Below are 21,836 nucleotides of genomic sequence, written 5' to 3' on the forward strand. Positions count from 1 at the left end.
CTCTTTCTCCCTCTGTTCTTGGTAGTGATATTTCTCTCAGTTCATTAATTAACCTAGTTTGGGCTTTAGCATCTCCCTCTGTTTTATCTAACCCTGAGCAGTAATAGTATCTTGTCCATCTTTTTCTTATTTTTTCTGCATCCATCAAAATTTTGCCTTTTCATCTTTTATGGCTCTCTGCTTTGGGGTCCATTTCTTGATGTTTCTGATCATTTTGTGTACTTTTCTTGTTTTGTATTCACCCTAGTATTTGTTGATATTCTTGAACCGAATTCCTTTAACCACTTTTATTTGTCTTTTAACTGCTTTCTTCTCCTCACTGCATTATGTTTTATACTTTTCTTCCATTTCTACAGAAATATCTCTCGTAATGTTTAGTGCTTTTTTTCTAGGATTAATTTTGATGTCTCTTGTGAGACCCACTTCCTTAACTTTTCTGTCTCTGAGACTGTTTCACTGCTGTCTTGATTGCAGACATAATTTTGTTGTTTCTATCTTCCAGCTCCTTTTCTGTGATGGATTTCAGTTCTTCCTTGAGCACTTTCCTGTATTTTCCCAGTGATTTCCTCATTTAGTGACCTTATATTTACTCTTAAACTGTACCTTCACTTATCATTTAAATTTCAACTTGACATTAGCAATCGCTAAGATATTATCTGATTCAATGTCTGTTCCATGAAATGTTAGACACTGCTGAACTAATGATGGAAGGATGTTCTTCATCCTTCCATCAGGTGATCGCCATTTCCACTTTCTGCAGTTTTTTTGCTTTAATTTTGTGTTGCAAATTACCATGTCATCTTCAAGGTTCACTCAAGCATTATGTCTCCTCTTTCATTGCTTTTTCCACATCCATATTTGCCCGTTATTCTTTTCTATCCTTCATTGTCCATTCCAATCTTAGCATTCCAGTTTCCTTTAATAATGAGTGTATCTCTTTTTTTTTGGTACTTATTTCAATATTACTTCCAAGGTGCTATACAATAACTATTTCTTCTTCACTACTTTCTGAGTTGAGTGAATAGACCTGGACCACTGTGATGTGAATTGTTGCAAATCTTGCCATTATTATTTTTTCATTTAATTTCATTGGAAAGTAATATTTACCAGTAATGAAATGAGCAGACATGGTTAGCAGGCACAGGCTATGAGTGATTCAGCTTAAATCACTGTAATATATTATTATTAAGTGGGAGTCAGGGACCCATTGAGGAAGTCACATAATACATGCACCAGCTATCATACTTATTCTTGAATTCATTCACACTGCTTGCACTCACAACATTCAATGGCAATCCATTTCGTTCACTCACCCCACCCTACGAGAGAAAAATCTAGTCTCCCACCCCTTCTTAGTGGTATTCATTCTCAGCTTCCAAGGGTGCCCTCTTCTCCTTTCATCACAATCCATAAATTGAAAAATTCCTGTATGACCCTTTCAGAAGTTTCTAAATTTCAATCATATCACCTTCTTTCTCATGTTTGCTAGCGTCTGCAGTCTACAAATTCTCAATCTGTCTTCATAATCAGTATTCCACAATCCTTATAGCATTTCTAACACACTCCTTTGCACACTCTCCAATATATCAGAATCGAAATGGAAGCCAGGAGACCAGGACTGCACACAATAGTCCAAGTGAGGTCTTATCAAGGTCTTGTAAAAAGGCAAAATGACATCCTTATGTTTACATGTGAACGTTCATTTGAGCATTGCAATTATGTAGCAAAGTATAACTACTTCAGTAATGTCACGTTCATACTAGAAAATGTCATTATATCTGCTGATGTTAGAACTCTTACATAAATTACTTAAATATAAAGAGCCAATAGGCTTCATTTTGGCGATATAAACATTATTTAAATTAAGGGGATGTTGGGTCCCACATTGTTTTGAAGCGGAGTAGGGGCCTCGGATTGGAGTCAGAGAGTTTCATGCCGAATGTAGTGAACTGTGGAGGTGTCTGCGGTTGCTGGCGTGGGCTGGTGCGGGTGGTCCTGGTGCGTGGTGCAGTCTCGGGCGGCTCGCAGCGGGGGTGGTGGGGTTCTGATCGCTGTTCTTGGTATTTTCCATAATGTAAAAACTATTTTTACATTGTGTAAAGTGCCAGGAATAGCGATCAGAACTTTACCGCCTTTGCTGCGAGTTGCCCGGGATTGTGCTGCGTGCTGGGACTGCTTGCATTGGCTCACGCTGGTGGTCGCCGATACTTTTGTGGTTTACTGTGTTCGGCATGAGACTCATTCCAGTCTTTGAGTTTCTTGTTCGGTTTTGGAGCAATGTGGGATTTAGTGTCCCCTTAATTTAAATAATGCTTACATAAATATTTTTTCTTGCATGAATTCTCTATCAGCTATAATGTAATCAATTTACATATTTTTGCACTGTTGTATTGACAAAATAAATATTATTGAGATCACTGAGACGTGGTTGATAGAAGAGGATATAATAACAGGAATAGAAGTCGCTGGGTACAGCATTTTTCGCCAGTACCCAAGATAGGAAGGGAAAGCGTGGTGGTGGAGTACTGCTTATGATAAGTGACAATCTATGTCCTCTAAGAGTGGAGGCTTTGGAAAGCAGTGACACTAATGATTTTGGAAGCATATGGTATGAGGTAGAGATGGGGAAGACAGGATATTTAGTGAGGTGTTGCTACAGACTCAGGAGCACAGAGGGTGGGGACCAGGAGATGTTTAGACAGTTGAATTTGGTAAGTGCAAGAAGAATGATTGTCATGGGAGATTTAACTACAGTAGTATAAATTGGGGAGAAGAAGATGCATGTAGCAATAAGGGAATGGAATTTCTTGAATTCTTGAGGGACAAATGTCTTAGGCAACATGTAATAGAGGGAACAGGAGGTTGAAGAGTTTTGGATTTGGTTATAACATCAGAAGAGTTGATAATAACTGAGATGACATCTCTCTCACCAGTTGGAGAGAGTGACCATATGGTTTTGACTTGGAAGATGAATAGACATGCAGGAGTATCAAAGAGATGGAAACGTATGTGGAATTATATGGCAGGTGATTTTAATAGTCTAAGAGGTCAACTTGGGGAAGTTTCATGGAGGGAGGAATTGGAAGGCTGGGATATCATTAGTGCGTGGGAAATTGTGAAATAATATTTGTTAGCAGCAATGGTAAGTTGTATACATAAGTGAAGAAGAGGACATAATTTGGAGTAAAGTGGATGACAATATTAAACAGGAATTGCAAGCGAAAAAGAGGCTATGGAAGAGATACAGGGAGACAGGTAAAAAGAGGCTATGGAAGAGATACAGGGAGACAGGTAAAAAGAGGATGCATGAAGAATACAAGACACAGACCAGAAGAGTGACTAGTATGGTAAAGAAGGCGAAACTGGAATATGAGAGGAGATTGGCCCTAAGATCTAAAGAAAATCCTAGGGAGGTTTTTAGCTATGTGGTCAGTAGGAGGAGAAATGACTGTGAAAGAATGATATTGTGGGATAAAAATGGGAATAGTGACTGATGCAGAATACATAGTGGAATTGTTCAATGAACACTTTACTGGAGTATTTCATCCTGGAGGAGTCGGTTTTAATACTAGAGGGATACAGCAGGTTCGAGGTTTAGAGGTACAGGAGGAGAGTGTGTTTCAAATACTGAGTACTCTGGATGTCAGTAAAGCTGTGGGGCCTGTATGATATTTCACCACGTGTTTTGTGGTGAAATACCATCATTGAGAGAATGTACTAGGGAACTGACAGTGCCTTTGACCTGGCTTTTCAATGAAATTCTGGCTGCAGGAAAGGTGCCTATGGAATGGAAGGAAGGTAAGATTGTGGCATTGCATAAGGGCGATAGCAGACTGGAAGTGGCTAATTATAGGCTAGTTTATGTGTGTCATCAGTAGTTGTTAAGATCTTGGAGAAAGTAGTGAGGTACCGTATACAACATTGGGCAGATGAGGGTAATGTTATCTGTGAGAGTCAACATGGATTTGTAAAGGGGCGCTCTTGTTTTAGCAATATGCTAGCCTTTTATAATAAAGTTACAAGAGCATTAGATGAGGGAAAGGCATATACTGCCATTTTCTTAGACTTAGCGAAGGCATTTGACAGGGTACCACATGATAATCTGATATTTAAGTTTCAGCTGGATGTCAAATTGGTCAACTGGATTCAGGATTGGCTGTCCGATAGGTATCAAAGAGTTGTGTATGGTTGGGCAGTTTCAAGGAGGCAGAGGGTTACAAGTGGAGTTCCCACAGGGCTCAGTACTGAGACCTATATTGTTTAACTTTTATATCAGTGGATTGCAAGGGGGATATTCAATTGTTTGCAGATGATGCGAAGCTGGGAAGAATTATTAGTAATATTTCAGATGTGGTAGCCCTGCAAGAGGATTTGAATAAGCTAGATAGATGGGCAAATGAATGGGGGTCACTTTAATGCTGCAAAATGTAAGGTCTTGAGGTTTGGGAAACATCAAGCTGCATACTCTATGGGAGGAGTTATACTCGAATAAGTAGGGAAGACAAGAGATTTGGGGTTGATAAGTAATAGAAACCTGAAATTTAGGGGACATATTGCAAAGATGGTGAAGGTAACACAGAGGATTGCTGCAATAATGAGAAGGACCCTGACCTGCAGGGATAAAAGGGTTTTCATTCCATTGTATAAGACTCTGATCAGACCACACTTAGACTATTTTCTCAGATTTGGTCTCCAGGATTAGAAGGGGATAAATTAACTGTGGAACACAGTTAATTTATCCCCTTCTAATGGTTTCAGGACTGTACAATGATAGTTATGAGGATCGGCTGAGGGAATGACTGCAGAGTTTGGTGGATAGAAGAAGGGGAGGTGATATGATTGAGACTTTTAAACTGTTGAAAGGTCGTTACAGGTTGACACTGGGGAGTTCTTTCGCTTGGTTGAACAGCGAGAAGGAGTGATGACAAGAGACCATCCCTGGAAGTTACGAAAGGAAACTGTGAGCAAGAGGGTGAGGAGTGGTGAGAGCGAGAACTGTCAATGAGTTTAAGGAGTGGTATGACAGACTTTGTGTTTCTTAGGAAGGACCTCCCACGATGAGTCTTTTGACTCCATTGAGGCCTGGATAATAATAATAATAATTATTATTATTATTATAATGGAGCCTGTGTAGCTCAGCGGATGTGGCGTTTGCACACCGCCGCGCTTGGCCGCACGAAGGAAGACTTGGTTTCGAGTCTAGTCGGCGACTAGAGGAAATTTTTCTAAGAGTTAGTCGATCTCTGGCACGGGCAAGCAGGTTTTTCCTCCCGGAAACTCGGGTTTTTCTTCCTGTAAACTCAAGAAAATCGACCGTAGAATTCACATTATTTCAGACATTAAATATATTGTGTTAGGGTTAGGGACCACGAGATGGCGGCACATTTGAGTCGTCTCTCTTCATTGTGTACTGCTTAATTAGTGATAGCCTTGGGCCATCTGTCTCTGATTGGGTACCAGTGGAGATTGAACTACCCACTCAGTCTCCAAAAGTTAGATAGGGCTAAATGGCCTCGCCTACTCCCGTATACGGGAATAAAAAAGCGTTAGCTGATTTTTTTTATTATTATATAAAAAATCAGCTAATACCTTTTATTCCCCTATAGTCATTAGGCAAGGCCGTTTTTGGACCTATCTGACATTTGGAGACTGAAGGGATCTACATCAGTAGCTAATCCGAGATAGCTGGTCCAAGACTAATTATACTTGGCACCTGGTGAAGAGAGGCTGCTGACAAGTCCCACGATCTCTTGTGGTCCTTGGTCCTAATACTATGTTTACTGTCTGAAACTAGTGTGGATTCGACGGTCGATTTTCTTGAGTTTACGGGAGGACGAAAAACCCGAGTTTCCAGGAGAAAAAACCCACTTGCCCATGTCAATGATCGAATAACTCAGGAAAGTCGAAAAAAAAGGCTTACTGAAAGTTCCTATATTTGGCAATTGAACTTACAACGTTCTTTCTTCTAGTAGTCTAGCAGCATTTCCACTGAGCTACACAGACCCTCATCGTCATCATCATCATCATTATTATTATTTGGAATGACAGCTCTGGTAAACGTTTTCGAAAGACTGAATGCAATGCACAAAAACGAGATATGGAATCATTTGAATCAATCTTAAGCAAAGTATAGATAAAGAATGGCTCGATCTCGTACTCCTTACCCCCAATGCTGCCTGAAAACGACGCCTTTAGTATTTATCTGTTTTAAACGATACCATATTGCATGTTTATCTTACATTAAATTGCCGGTCTGATTCAAATCACCAGGCAGTAGTCAATAGCCCAAGGTCATGGAATTTGTGAATGTCTTCAGTATGAGAAAATGAACTTCTTACTGGAGCTCTGAAGTGACTAAAAATTACATTTGGTTTCTGAAATAAGAATCCTTGATTATCTAATGCTTATCCCGTCTAGAACTAAATATATGATGGATTTCAAACTTTTCTGGTTGAACGGTAACTACGAATGGTTGGAAAAAAGTTTGGGTTCTACATGACAGGTAGAATCGTAATTACGTAAAGGGAATTGTAATTACAAGGAATTGCAATTACAACGAATTGCAATTGCATAAAAGGAATTGCAATTACATACAAGGAATTGCAATTACAACGAATTGCAATTGCATAAAAGGAATTGCAATTACATACAAGGAATTGCAATTACAACGAATTGCAATTACAACGAATTGCAATTACATATAAGGAATTGCAGTTATTGTGTTATTGTGCAATTCCTTGTATGTAATGTTATCTCCTATTCATGAATATTTTACGCAGTTACGCAGTATTTTACATATTTAGCAGCGGTTATAACTCTTCACTCATACTCTTTCTCTCATTCACCCACCCATCACACACGAGCTGCCTGTTGATATCCAGAATTAGTATCTGATTATTCAAAATTTTGCAATTCGAGCATTCAAATTTTAGGAATCATTACTTTTGCAGTTAGTAATAAATAAACAATTCTAACAATAACTAATAAATGGAATTGCTCTGCAACATTAGATAAAACTTGCTTTCTGTATGAAGCTTAGCGCTGAATTAAAAGCTTAAATTGTTTATTTGATCATTGTATATCGGTAGCAAAATGTACCTGGTACGTGATAAGCGTTTCTTATCACGTTACCATGACGAACAAATACGCTTTCTGATAAAGCGATAACACATGATTCTACATTAATAAAGTATTAAAACAGCATTTCAAGTGCAACAGAGATCTTTTCCAATAGCTCTTCAAATGTACACAATATTTAAAGTAACAATCCAATGGTAGATAATACTCCATTATTTATTAACAATCTTTAAATTACAAAAGTAAAGTGGTATTTTGTTAGAAATAATATTATAATCTTACAGTGTATTTAATTTTTAACTCACAGTTTACTTTAACAAATGTAGAATGTCAATGTATATGTCCCAGTATAATGAGCAATGTTTTTATTATTTGTTTATGATGACGATTTATGCACTACTAATAGTTGACTCTAACAGTTCGCATATCTGATACCAGCCCCAAGCATTACTGCTTGTTGTAACGCTTTGTCAATGTCTGCTAGTAAAATCTAAAACAAAACAAAAACTTTGATGAGCTATGCTTATTACTTTTAAACTTCCAAACATCGTTATATCTTATCACCACTTTGATTTCCTGAGATCAAGCATTCGTTGTGTTAATGTAAAAAGTATGCCACAAGTCGTCACGGCAGATGGCTTGATTTCTGTAGCACAAAATCAGCAGCGAATCCACAGTAATGTTAGAGAAAGTGCGTTACATTCAAGGAGAAACTTCTTAAAGTTTCCCATCCTATTTTAAGGTACCCATGTAACCTTTCCAAAAATGGTGCTTATTTCCATAGCGCTTGACTTTCGGAAGGAAGACTGTTCTAGGTTCGATTTTATTTAGTGATTAGAGGAACTTTTTTTAGGCCTTTCTTTGGTTACTGAGCAATTCGATCTCTGGCACAGCCAGGCTGGCCTTTCTTTCGGAAATCTGTTTTTTTGTCCCGTAAACTTAAGAGTACTGACGGTAGAACCCTCACTATTTCAGACAACGACAACAACAAATTCTGTTAGGGTTAGAGAGAGCGGATGACAGCATTTGTTTGCCCGTCTCTTCTTCGGTTGCTTCTTATAATTAGTGATAGTCTTCAACAAGCAATCTCTGATTGCTACCTGTGGAGGTCGAACTGCTCATTCAATTTCCAAAAGTTAGATAAGGCTAAACGGCCTCACTTACTCCATTTATCGGAATAATAGGCATCAGCTGATTTTTTTTTTCATATTTTTAAAATTGATTTTTATCATAATCCAGAGACCCTGGTCTGTACACAAAATGTAGAATTTTTCAAGCCACTTCAACCCTCCATTTTACTTATACTCTTACATCGCTGCCTTTTACCTCCCCTGAAATAAAGACATGACACTTGTAGATGAAATTCATTTCTTACCTATGAAGTTCACTCAATGGTAGGATAGCTGTCATTTTACTTTCGATATACCACAAAATGCCCTTTTGTGCTATTAAATTCTTCAGAGAAGATACATTTTTCCAATACCAAACCATAACTCGAAAATTGGATGAATGTTTATGCTATTCTGTGAAAAGCAGTATGATATAAGATGTGAAAGATCCACAAAAATTGTAAATAAATAAATAAATAGTATCCTGCCGATAGTTCTTCGGCATGAAATTCTTTGATTTCGATCTCCGAGTTTCGTATCCGGCTTTAAAATAATGAAGGATTTATTATTCCCTTAACTTAATAAAATAAGTAGTTTAATTCAGTGACAAATTGGTACATGAAAACAATAGTCAAAAACAAGAGGTGAAATGAGAGTTAAAATATCTTAATAAGGAATATGATTCCTCCTCACAGCACTGACAATGTGTTTCGTGCTGTATTTTTTGTAATGGTGTCCAAGAGCTAAGTTAGAAATAATAACCATTACTCATTCAAAGTTCTCCTAAACCCTTAATGTGAATCCTCCTCACAGCAGGACAGCGCTGACAATGTGTTCCATGCTGTATTTTTTGTAATGGTGTCAGGAGCTAAGTTAACAATAATAACCATTACTCCTGCAAAGTTCTCCTAAGCCCTTAAGTTTGGGAAGGTGGGGTTGAGAGCAGCAACACATATTTCTAGAGCATCTCAGATATGCTCAATAAGATTATCGTCAAGAGACTATGCTGGCCAGTCCATACATGCGAAAGTCTCCTCTTGAAGATATTTATCCACGATCTTTGCACGAGGAGGACGAACATTATCGTCATGTTAGATAAATGTCTTGCCCATCGCATCCGCATACGACCGAACACATGGGTACAGAACCTGGTCTCTATATAAGTTGCGACATTCATGGTGTTCAGCTAGGAAGCATATAGAGGTTGGTGCATCCACCCACCGAGATGCCTCCACAAACCTCACATACCTTTTTCAAAGAATAGCATAAAAATTCATCATCCAATTTTCCAGTTATGGTTTGGTAACGGAAAAATGTATCTTCTCTGAAGAATTTAATAGCACAAAAGGGAGTTCTGTGGTATATCGAAAGTAAAATGACAGCCCTCCTACCGTTGAGTGAACTTCATAGGTAAATGTTCCTTTCACAGATATTAAAGGGATGATATCGTATCACTTGTTCTCTCCAGATCAGAGCATGCCTGGTGTCGCTTTGTAGAACAAATTCGAACTCGTCTGTAAACAGTACCGACTCCCATTGGTCTTGGGCTAAGTTGACGTGGTGCCTGGCCCATTTCAAACGTTTTCGCCTGCAGCCTGGAATAGGTGTATACAGTTACCGGTCGTCCAGCATAAAGGCCACTTTTGTGAAGCCACATTGAAAGCAGATACCAATGTTCCCATAACCGACGAAAGGTCAAATAGTAGGGAATCGGGGTAGAACTCCTGTTTCGGTGAGCAGATAATCGGAGATATCGGTCACCCATTGTGCTTGTAGCTAGTGGCTATCCTTTACTGTATCTCTGGGATGCTTTTTTGTGCCTGTTGGAATTGGTTCTGCAGTCTGTGAGCCATGGAACAACTGATATGCAACTGCGCATCACGGCTTTCTACCTGAATTCATCGGTGAACTGATGTCTTGGCCATATCGATCGGTATCACTTTATATTGCTATCACTTCAGACAAGAAATGGAAAAACTACGTTAAAACGCCCACTTTTATATCGAGACTCATTAACAAATATCGTTCCACTCATTTTATACGATAACTAGGCTCAACGTCACTTTTTACATAAATTACTTGACTTTCATATGTCCGGTACATTATTTCTGGTTCATATTTCATATCTGCTGATTTCCAAATGCATATTAGGGAAAGAGCCCCTATTCCTTTGGTGAATAAACGGGCCTTCTTAAGTTTAATTTAAGAAGGCCTGTGTAGCTCAGTGGAAGCGACGCTTGCATCCTCTGCCCTAGATCACACGAAGATAGACTTTAATTTAAATCTAGTCGCTGAGTGGAGGAACTTATCCTAAGCCTTTCTTGGACCGGTTCCCGAGTTAGTCGATCTCTGTCATGGGCAAGCAGGTTTTTTCTCCCGTTAACTAGGGTTTTTCGTCCCGTAAACTCAAGAAAATTGACCATAGGACTCACATTATTTTAGACAAAAACATATCTTGTTAGGATAAGGTACCAAGAGATGGCAGCACTTGTTTGCCCATCTCTTCATCGGTTGCTGCTTATAATGTGTGACAGTCCTCAGCTACCAGTGAAGATTGAACTTCCCACTCAGTCTACCAAAGGTAGATTGTGTTACGAGGCCTCGCCTACTCCCAATAAGAGAATAAAAGGCGTTAGCTAGTTTTTAATTTAATTTAATAATTAATGGTTTGTATATAAATATGCACTGTATATCATTACTCCACACGCATGATGATGATCAATAATATGTAGTATGATGCATGTATTATGTGCATATGTATACATTTTAAATACTATGTATGAACAATAAAAATTTTGATTGATTGAAAAAATATATTATTGTTGTTGTTGTTATTGTTATTGAGCACTCATTAACCAAACTTCGAGATATTTGATCTCTTAAAGTATTCTGAATAATTTCCACAGTGACACATAGAAAGTGCCAGAGTGCTACAAGGTTTTATTCACCTTCACTGCCCGTTAATTCTCCTCCACTTGACGACGTATATATTCATAAAAAAATGATTATCATCATCATCATCATCATCGTTATGACCTATAGGCACCTGCAATGAGTCTGTAGACTCATCATGGGAGGTCCATATCAAAACATTAATCAACAATATTTTGCATTAAAATTAATTCACCGACAGAGCACATAACTGACTCTGGTAATCTATTCTACTCATTCACCACTCTCCAATCAAAATATTTAGTCCTCACTCTGTCGCCACCCAATTTCCATATTCAATTTCCATGGATGACTTCTAGTTTAACTCACATTAGTCGTCTGCTGAAATATTTCCTCCATATCAATCCTATAAACCTCCCCACGCAATTTATGTCTCTATCATCTCTCCCCAGCCTTTATCCGCCGATCAACCAGTTCTACAACCCACCAATCTTCAATCTCTCCTCATATAGAGCATTACACATGCCACCATCTTGCTCGCTCAACTCTGAATTCTATCCACCTTGTCCACAACTCCCAGAAATCCAGATGAACAGATTTGTAAATAATCCAGATGAGGCCTTATCAAAGCCTTATAAAGAGGAATAATAATTTGCTTATCTCTACCTCAGGGTGTTCTTCAATAACCAGGTTATCCTATCAGCTGCTTTTTGGCCATATGCCCTCTCAACTTCCTATCCATCAACATTCCCAAATCATCATGATTGTATTCAGTGTGAATAAATTTTATAGCATCTTAATAAATAATATTTGTAAATAATATTTTCGCAGTATTAATATTTTAAACGTTCTCCGTTATTGCTAAAAAAATCTAAATATCAGGATCGAAAAGAATAAAACAATAACAGTGCTCTGCGCCAAATTACAGGACTGATAATTTGATAATCTACAAGTTGTACAGTACTCCAAGTTATATTTTTATATTCAGTAATAATCAATCAAATATACATTTTAAAGAGAAGCATTGCAAAACCCTTGCATGGGCGGTGGCGCTAAAAGCGTTCATATTTACTAACATTTTGCTTTGAGTTGTGTACGAAATGCTGATTATTCATGTTTTATAATAATATGCTTGCTTTATCAGAGATACATATGCCTTATTTAGGAAATTATGCATGCTTTTATAAATATACTTTTCTGAAATCTCTGTATAGTATCTGTTGCATACTCTTAGATTAGCATCTCTGTTACCATATATTTCATCAGCTTCAAATTAAAATAAACCAGGAATGTGCATTTCTACCACAGTTGACACTATTCGATACCATTTTTATTATCACTTTTTTTAATCAAAAATAGGTAACTACTGAATAATAGAACTAATAACAATGTAAAAGAAAGAAAGAAAACGTATCCAACATCTGTATGCAAACGCTTCTGTACATGAGTTTCGTTGGAACATTTTAAGCTTAGTGAAGTTATTGTAGTATATTCCTTACCCGCAGTTCAAAAGCCGTAAGTTACCTATTTTTTTTTTTTTTTAATTACTGATGTATACTCGATATGCATGTATCAGTAATGTATAGTGAGGAGTTACCAGTTGGTCTATAATACATATCTTTTTAAATTCAATAACAATTTTATTTTATTTTGACCATAAATATCTGTTTGTGGTTATGAAATTATCCGCACCATCCATTAAGTTAACATTAACAATGTGTAGCTTTTAGGTTAAACGAAGAATTATCTGCCTTAAAAAAAAAAAAAAGAGAGAACTTAGAATGGGAATATAATTGATTGGAAGGTAAGCATTTCCCTCCACACACAAGCCTAGCATCAAATTATTGTACTATGAGAAAAAATAGAATCTCTCCCCCCCCCCCAACCTCTCGAAAAAAAACAACAACTTGGCAGTAGCAGCCAGAGTATGGGAGCAATGAGCAATATATATATATTTAAATATATAATGGTCTATATATACATATAATTTTTCCCCACATATAATGGTATCTCTCTCTCTCTCTCTGTGTGTGTGTGTGTGTGTATATATATATATATATATATATCTGTCTATATCTCGATATAGCTATCTATCTATCTATCTATATATATATATATATATATACACACACACACACACACACAGAGAGAGAGAGAGAGATACCATTATATGTGGGGAAAAATTATATGTATATAATGGTCTATATATATCGAGAATGTCAGTATCTGCATTTGATTATAATACAAGGGTATTATTATGTGACACCTCCAGGGAGTCCAAAGACTCATCGAGGGAGAGTGTGCCAACAGCATTGAACGATTGATTCCCTTCCAAGTACTAATGAAAAGTTTTGGAATTTGTCCTTATGTTTTATTTTCATTCATTATTGTGTATTAAATAGAGGTTCATGTAACATTAATATTATCATTATTATGCATATCACTTGTATACCAAATTAAGGACTTTCACTTGAAAGAAAGTTGCATAAATGATGTATATGAATCAGTTACATACTTATTTTTTTTTTTTTTTTTTTTTAGATTCAGTGATGATGCCTATCTGTTTGAAAACGTTTATATTATGGGTTTTTGAATATTATTATTATTATTATTACGGGTAACTCCAAGGAGTCCTTAGACTCACCGAGGGTGACCCTAAACATCATATCAAGAATAACTATTCAGCATTCACACAGTATCTATCATACTTTGCTTCGAATTCATTTACAGTCATGGCACCCACAACAAACTCTGGCAGCTTATTTCACTCATTCACAATTTGGGCATATTGTTTGCAGTCAATCCTAGGATGCTGTTTTAAGCTGTCAAAACTAATCTTGCTTGCAGTTTGATGTTGAGTACATCACTTCACTTCTAGAACTGAACCTTGTCAATTTAATTGCTTTGGCATGGTCGTCAGAAATTGTCAAATTTTTCTGTATGTTGAGCTCAGCTAGCATCATGCTTGTATGTTGAAAATTACTTGCCAATCTTTGGGATAATATTTCATTGAATGGAATATTATTGGGAAAGAATTTATAGTACTGAACACACAAAATCAATGAATTTTGCAACCTAGTGTTTCCAGTCTTGGTAACAATCAAGGCAATAGATATAGAACTTCTAACCTAGCATACACTCAAGGTACCATCTTCTTATCACTTGATTCAATCCATCATACTTCCTTTTTTGTCTCTACTGGTCAGACCTGGTGTTTTATTGACTGAACTATTCATGAATAGATAAAGACCATAGAATGTCAAAATGGCATGTATTTTGTCAAGTAATTGTAATTTTAATGAGTATCAAAATGTTAAAATTGTAAAATTTTTTGGATTAGTTTACTATATTTGTAAGTCTTTACAAATTCAGAACAAAGAAGTTTTATTCATTTTTAAATATAAATGTATAAATATAATTTTTAAATTTGATAATTAATGGCATACTCTCAGGTAAAGCATTTTCTATTGCATCATATGAAAAGATGAGCCTAATCATCATCATCATCATACGTATCAAGGATTTAGGCCTAGTATGGCCTGTTCCGGCCTTAGAAGTCATCGTTTAAGAGGACTTCTAAGGCCGGAACAGGCTTGTACTTTAAGATGAGCCTAATGATACACTCAATATGGATGAAAAAAATACATAATTTGCAGTACATACTATTGAAGAAATTATGCATGAAAATAATTTGTCTTTCTTTCATTTTTCAAATATTTCTGATATCACCATGTTGTTTAGATCCTTGTTCTTTAACCTGTGGTCTGCAGACCGGTGCCGGTCTGCAGAAATTTCCTGGCAGTCTGCCAAAAATTTCTTTGTCTCACAGAAACAACGCTCCTGCCACGTATATCAAATTTTCTAACTTCTAAGCAGCAGATGTCGTACTAGCTAAAAATTCTAATTTCATAACATTGAGTTTAATAAATAAAATACTATCTACATTGGTTTATGTTTTTGTCTTAGCCGTCAGCCAGTCTGCGAAATATTTCTCCTATTTTCCCTGGTCCGCAGGTGTAAAAAGGTTGAAGAATGCTGGTTTAGATATATTTGAAAATGTATTCCATTTTTAGAAATCTTCCGAGTTGTGTTATTCATCATATGGCAACAAACTAACCCCTCTTTAAAATTGTTGAAAGCATGTCTGTCTGACAATAAGCAAGCTTCTTGCATTAGGGGGGAAAAAAAAAACTTTACTGTTTTATTATATTAGCAACAATACATGGGTTAATATTCTTTCCTCCAAAACAGAACAGTGCCATACAACAGTGACAAACTGCCCATTACATTTGCTCAGAATGTACACAAATAGATATGAAGTGAAATGCATTAAACCTGTGATACTGGAGACAAAAAAAAAAAAGACAAATTCTGTTCTTATTGTTTCATTTCATTAAAAATATTCACAAAACTAGTCATTTATTTCATCAAATGTCAACTTATGCAGCTATAAAAACAATCCAACCATCAGGTGGGGAGTATTTCTGAAATGTTAAGGTTAGGCAGATTTGGGATTTATAAACTGTTAGGAGATGAGCTAATGAACAAAAAAAAAGATTATGAAACTTTTTGGAGGCTGTGGACATGATGTACTTATACCAAGATATGCTAGATATGAAAATCAGCCCGAGAAGAACAAATTCATCTTAGTTGGTGAGTAGAGTGTTATCAAAATTGGGAATGAGGATATTTTTTCCATTTTACAAAGTTTTAATAAAGAATATAACAAATCATGAAATTTGCAGTACTAGCATTAAGCAGGCATTATTAAGAACATACTTATGCAGTCCATTGAAGTCTGAAGTGAAGTTTATTCCATACTATTTATTGTTCTTTACAATAGTATGGATATACATATATTATATTCCTGTTTCTAGCCATATATTTTTCTATCATAGTAAACAAATATTTGCACACTTTTTTTTTTTATATATATACTGAAAGCAATTTACTTCTATATAAAGAAAGCAAAATAGTGTATAATAATGGGTGTGTTGGTCTTCACAGTTGCAAATTTCTGAATGGTAATAATTACTTAAGACATTTGAAATGAATAACGTGTAAGAAAGTTTTAAAGCAAATAAAAGTTGAGCAGCTCTCAGATGTGAGCTGTAGACTAAAATACACAAAGATTATTGAAGAAAAAATGAAAGAGTTTGAGAACAGGAATCAAACCTTGGAGATTCAGTGGCAAACTCTGAAGAAAACATTGATTGATTCAGCCAGAGAGGCATGTGGTGAAGTTGTCTGTAAGGATAAAAAAATCAGAACTCCCTGGTGGACACAGGAAGTTAAAGAGGCAGCGAAGGAAAAGAAGAAAGCATACCAAAAGTTCCTGTCAAATAAGTCAGCTTGTGCTCTTAGAGAATATAGAGACAAATGCAAGAATGCTAAACATTGTGTAAAACTAGCTAAACAAAAGTCATGGGAGGACTTTGGCAAGAATATAGAAAATAAATATCAAGAAGGTGCCAAAATATTCTGGAGGTTGTTGAAGAAGCTTAAGAATGGAGGAAAGAGTGCTATAAAAGGAATTAGAGATGATAAAGGTGACATGAAAACGGGAGAAAAAGATATCCTTGAAGTATGGAGTAATTACTTTGAAAAACTGCTAAATGAAACAAGCAGTGATGTCAGCACAGTGGTAAAAGACATTGACCAGGCATGCAGTCAGGAATACATATCCATACTTGAAGTAGAAAAAGCCATCAAAGGCTTGAAATGTGGAAAGGCAGCAGGAGTAGATGATATTCGACCAGAAATGCTGAAGTATGGTGGTATAAGAGTCTTACAGTGGCTGCACTGCATAGTTCAGAAAGCCTGGACAGAGGGACGAATTCCCGATGATTGGAGTAGAGCTCTCATAGTACCCATATATAAAAAGGGAAATAAAACTGAATGTGAGAATTACAGAGGTATTTCCCTACTGAGTGTTCCTGGCAAGATCTATGCAAGTATACTTGAGAAACGGGTGAGAAGAATTGTGGAAGAACAAGCTGGATTCAGGCCAAATTGGGGCTGTCAGGACCAGATCTTCACTTTACGACAAATAGTCGAGAAAGCATGGGAATATAACAAAGATCTGTATTTAAGTTTTGTCGATCTGGAAAAGGCATATGACAAGGTGCCAAGAGAGAAGCTATTCAATACGCTGCAGTTATATGGTTTCAATGGGGCATTATATCAAGCAATACTTAGTCTTTATTTGAGTTGTAAGTCAGCAGTTAGAATTGACGGAAGTACAGGAAGATGTTTTAATGTTAAATCTGGTGTGAGACAAGGATGTACATTATCCCCTCTGTTATTCATTATCTATATGGATCACATTATGAAGGAAAGTGGTATTAAACATGATATCAAAATTGGAGATGTTAATGTCAGCTCTTTGCTTTATGCAGATGATGTTATACTTCTAAATAAATCCGCTACAAGTCTGCAAGATTCTCTGACTAAATTGAACAGCTGTTGTAATAGATATGGTATGAAGGTCAGCAATAAAAAGACAAAGACAATGAAAATAGGCAGAATCATTGAAAATGTCAACTGTGTTGTGAATGGAGAACCTGTGGAACAAGTAAAACATTTCAGCTATTTAGGCACGATTTTTAGTGAAGATGGTAAATTAAATATAGAAATAGACAACAGAATCAGCAAAGCTGGTATGGTGGGAAGTCAATTGAATAAATTCATATGGAATAAGAGAGAAATTAGTCGGAACACTAAATTAGCTGTATACAAGACAGTGTTCAAACCAGTTTTAACTTATGGATCCGAGAGCTGGGTCAGAAGTAAAACACTTGACCAAAGACTAGAGACCACAGATATGAGAGTCCTGAGAAAGATTATAGGCGTGAACAGATGGCATCAATGGCAGTATCATATTAAAAACGAGGATATTAGGAAAGAACTTGGCATTGTCAGCATCCAGGAATGCGTTAGCAGAGCTAATCTCAGGTGATATGGTCACTTAAACAGAATGGGGGAGGAAAGATTAGCAAAACAAGTTTTCTCTGCCAGGTTGGCAGCAAAACGACCCAGAGGAAGACCAAGATATAGGTGGATTGATACGGTACAAAGTGCCTTAGACGATAGAAATATAAGATCTGATAATGTTGGAGTGATGACAAGTAACAGGCTGATTTGGAGGAAAATTGTAGATAGGAAATTAATAATGATGTAATTTTTTTTTTCATGTAGTACTATCATATCCTGTACACCCCTTGAGGGTACATGGCAGGAATTTGATGATGATGATGATGACATTTGAAATGTATTATTAAGTTTAAAAAAGCTGATAGATTAAAAAAAAAAAAACTGCTAATAAACAGCCAATAAAACTTATGTTCATCTTTTCAGAGGAAGGGCTTTCTCATGACAGCATAAAACTATGATAACTAGTCACTTAAAATGTATTGTATTTATGTTTAACTATTTCATATATTATTAATTCTGTATGGTGGTAATGAATTAGTGCCATTAATCTTTATGTAGCTGAGACTTGCACAATTAAAAAAGATGCTGAAAGACAATTGCTGTCCTTTGAAAGGTCTCTGGAAAATAAAACACAATAGACAAAACTCATAAGAAATGAACAAATTAGATATACTGCTTGGAAAGAAGTCAAGCGACATAATCATAGGCAAGGCACATTAAGCTATGTAACAAGTCATGTATGTATAGCCAGTATAAATTGGAGGAATATGGTGCTCCCAAGTCATTGCAACTGCATTTGGGTGAAATGGTTTCCAGAAGGGAAATTATGGAGTTCGAACGAGGCATTGTGTAGGATGCCATGTTGCTGGCCTATTTGTTTGGCAAACTGTTGACAAATTGAGCATCCCAGGTCAACAATCAGTGATATCATACTGTGATAGAAGTGCAAGGCGTCAACTGTAAGTGCTACCTTCAGTGGACGACTACCACACTCACCGAACGTGAGTGTGGTAGCGCTGCTGTTGCGAAGGATAATATGCAAAAAATGCCATTTGTTGGCTGATACATTGAATGTCGAGATCCAGACATTGACTGGAACACGAATCTGCACAAAAACATTCAGAACCAAGGCTCACAACATGGTTTCCACGGTAGGACTGGTGTGTTGGAAAACTGTGTTATGGAGTGACAAATTCTGCTACACCTTCTATCAAGCAGATGGACGAGTTGTGGCAGTTTCCCAGTGAACATCTCTTACTAGAATGCATAACTCCAGCTATGAAATTCCAAGGAGGCAGTGTGATGGTCCTGTTTTTCCTGGTTTGGCCTCAGATCTCTGTTTGTGGTGCCACGGATGTTGAACTCAAGAGGTATCTGAACATTCTGGATAATGCAATGCTTCCTACTTTGTGGCATTTATATGGAACTGATCATTGTCTCTTTCAGCAAGACAATGCACCTGTCATAATGCTGCTGCTGTAGACATGAACATCTATAAGCTGCAATCACACAAATGTCTTCGAGCCCTGATCTCAACTCTATTGAACATCTGTGGGATGAACTGGATCATCGGGTGAGGTCAAGGGATGTCCTCCCCTCAACAGTCCAGGACCTCATTATATGCCTACAGGAAGAATGGTCCAAAATTACCATTGATTGCTATAGTACTCTTGTGGAAAGTATGCCCAGTAGGATTGCTGCAGTTATGACAATGTAAGGAGGTTTCACTTCTTTCCAAGCAGTGTATGAACTTGATAGATTATACAGTGGTAGATAAAGTGTGGGATGGACAGATTCCATAAGCTTAAAAATAAATAAGTAAAAATAATGATCATTCTGCCAGATAAAAGCCGGCCTGGTTGGCCGAGTGGTTAGCGTATCCACTCTCCAGCCAAAAGGCTGCAGGTTCGAATCCTGCCATAGGCTTGGATGTTTGTGATTGTCTGTGAAAATACTAGTGGTGGGTGGTAGATGGCATTGGTGTAGATATGGTCATTGTAGTTGGTGGATTGTGGGTGGTGGAGATAGAGTTGAGAGTAGATGTCCTCCCTCGATGAGTCTTTGGACTCCCTGGAGGTGTCAAGTAATAAATAAATAAATAAATAAAAAAATAAAAAACAATGCCGTAGTCATTCTCTGCACAGAGGAATGACAAGATGGACTGGATATCAGTAATCTCTTGTAGCTTCACTGAAGAAGCATCATCTTAGTTGGATGATCTTTTGGAGAATAGTGAAGAGAACTCACCTAAAATGCTCTGGGAAGGAGTCAAAGTTATAATACAGGATACAGAAAAGACATATCTAGGCCCAATTAATAACATCTACTAGGCTCATGGATAAAAGATTCGTCATGATCTAATCAAAAGAAGGCATTGGAGAAACAAAGAGACACAGGGATGGAAGAATATAAGAGATTACATAGAGAAGTCAGAATAGCCATCAGGCAGGACAAGGAAAATTTTTATGCTAAAATAAATGTGAAGAGATAGGATGAGGCTAGTTGAGGAGGCACAATTATGAAAAGATGTTTCATTTAGTGTTTGACCTAAAGCACAAGTTTAAGCCCAAATTGAATGTCATCAAAGATAGGAATAGAGCAGTATTAAGAGAAGAACCTGAAATCAAAAACAGATGGAAAGAATACTGTGAGGAACTTTACAGCAGAGAGGATAAGGAAAATTGGGAGGAGCCCTTGCACTAGGATAATTTCAGCTTGGAACATCCACTTAGGCACGAGATTGAAAGAGCAGTTAATAAGACACGTGCAGATGAAATCCTTGCAGAGTTAAGGCCATGGGATGGAGGGATAAGAGTGTTTCATAGCTTGATTACAAGGATATGGGAGACAGGATCATGGCTTAGACTGGAAGAAGTCAGCTTTTATATCACTGCACAAGAAGGGAAATATGAAGGATTGCATGAACTATAGAACAATTAGTTTAATCTCTCATGCAAGCAAAATTTTATTAAAGATCATTCTAAATAGGATTGAAGCAGAGATGCCTGAGGAACAAGCAGGTTTTTGAAAATGTGAGGGGTACCAGAAATCAGATCCTTTACCTTAGACAAATCATCAAAAAGTATAACAAATTTAGACTGCCTATGGTAATGTGTTTCATAGATTACTCTAAAGCTTTTGACTGTTCAGCATGTGAAACAAACTGTGGGAAGTAATGAAAATACAGTCATACCTCGATTAACGAAGAGGATACATTCCACGAAATTACTTTTTTAAGCGAAACTTCGTTCTCAGAGGTAAAAATACTATGGCCATAATAGGGATATGTTCATAAGTAAAGAAAATGAAAGACTTTTTTTTTTTTGAAAAAAGAAAAGCTTTATTAAATAAAAAGTCAATATTGCATACCTAACAAAGATAAAATCATGACATTTTAAAATACGAATCTAAAGTTGATTGTTTATGCTTTTTTTCTCTTTCATTTAACAATTGCCTATACGGATTTATTGCATTTAATACTGATCGCTTAACAATAACACTTCTTAAATCAGGATCATTTTGATTGAAATAATTTAAAACGTTTTCAGTGTCATTCAAGCACCTTTTTAAATCTTTGGTTGCTAACACTTTTTCAGGAACTTCTTTAATTTCGTGTTTATTTTCTTTGGCTTCATTGCTAACAAGTTTTTCTAAATCTTCCACTGAAAAACCATCATCTTCTGCATTTAATAAATTTCTTACATCCTCTTCATTTTTGGAACCTATTGATTGAGTATCTAGATAACTTCATTTCTAATCTCTTGAATGTTATTTTCTTCTTCAGGCCATAATTTGTGCCAAACTCCATTTAAGCATTTCTGAGTG

At 36.6% G+C, this 21,836-nt stretch overlaps 1 protein-coding gene across 3 annotated transcripts in view; it reads left to right on the top strand.

Annotated features, from left to right (window-relative positions):
• Positions 1–21,836, top strand: part of LOC150106541 (uncharacterized) — an 84,862-nt gene that overhangs the window by 16,853 nt on the left and 46,173 nt on the right. The window contains exon 1 of one of the 3 annotated variants that reach the window (XM_090393189.1): positions 12,291–12,593. The exons of the other annotated variants lie outside the window; for them this stretch is intronic. The gene's annotated coding sequence lies outside the window, so the exon portion shown is untranslated. Of the gene's footprint in view, positions 1–12,290; positions 12,594–21,836 lie in introns of those variants that run through there. 3 annotated transcript variants of the gene reach the window in all.

Source organism: Typopeltis vanoorti, chromosome 5, assembly GCF_054136105.1.
Source record: "Typopeltis vanoorti isolate ZY-2024b chromosome 5, IOZ_Tvanoo_1.0, whole genome shotgun sequence".
Lineage (NCBI taxonomy): Eukaryota > Metazoa > Arthropoda > Arachnida > Uropygi > Thelyphonidae > Typopeltis > Typopeltis vanoorti.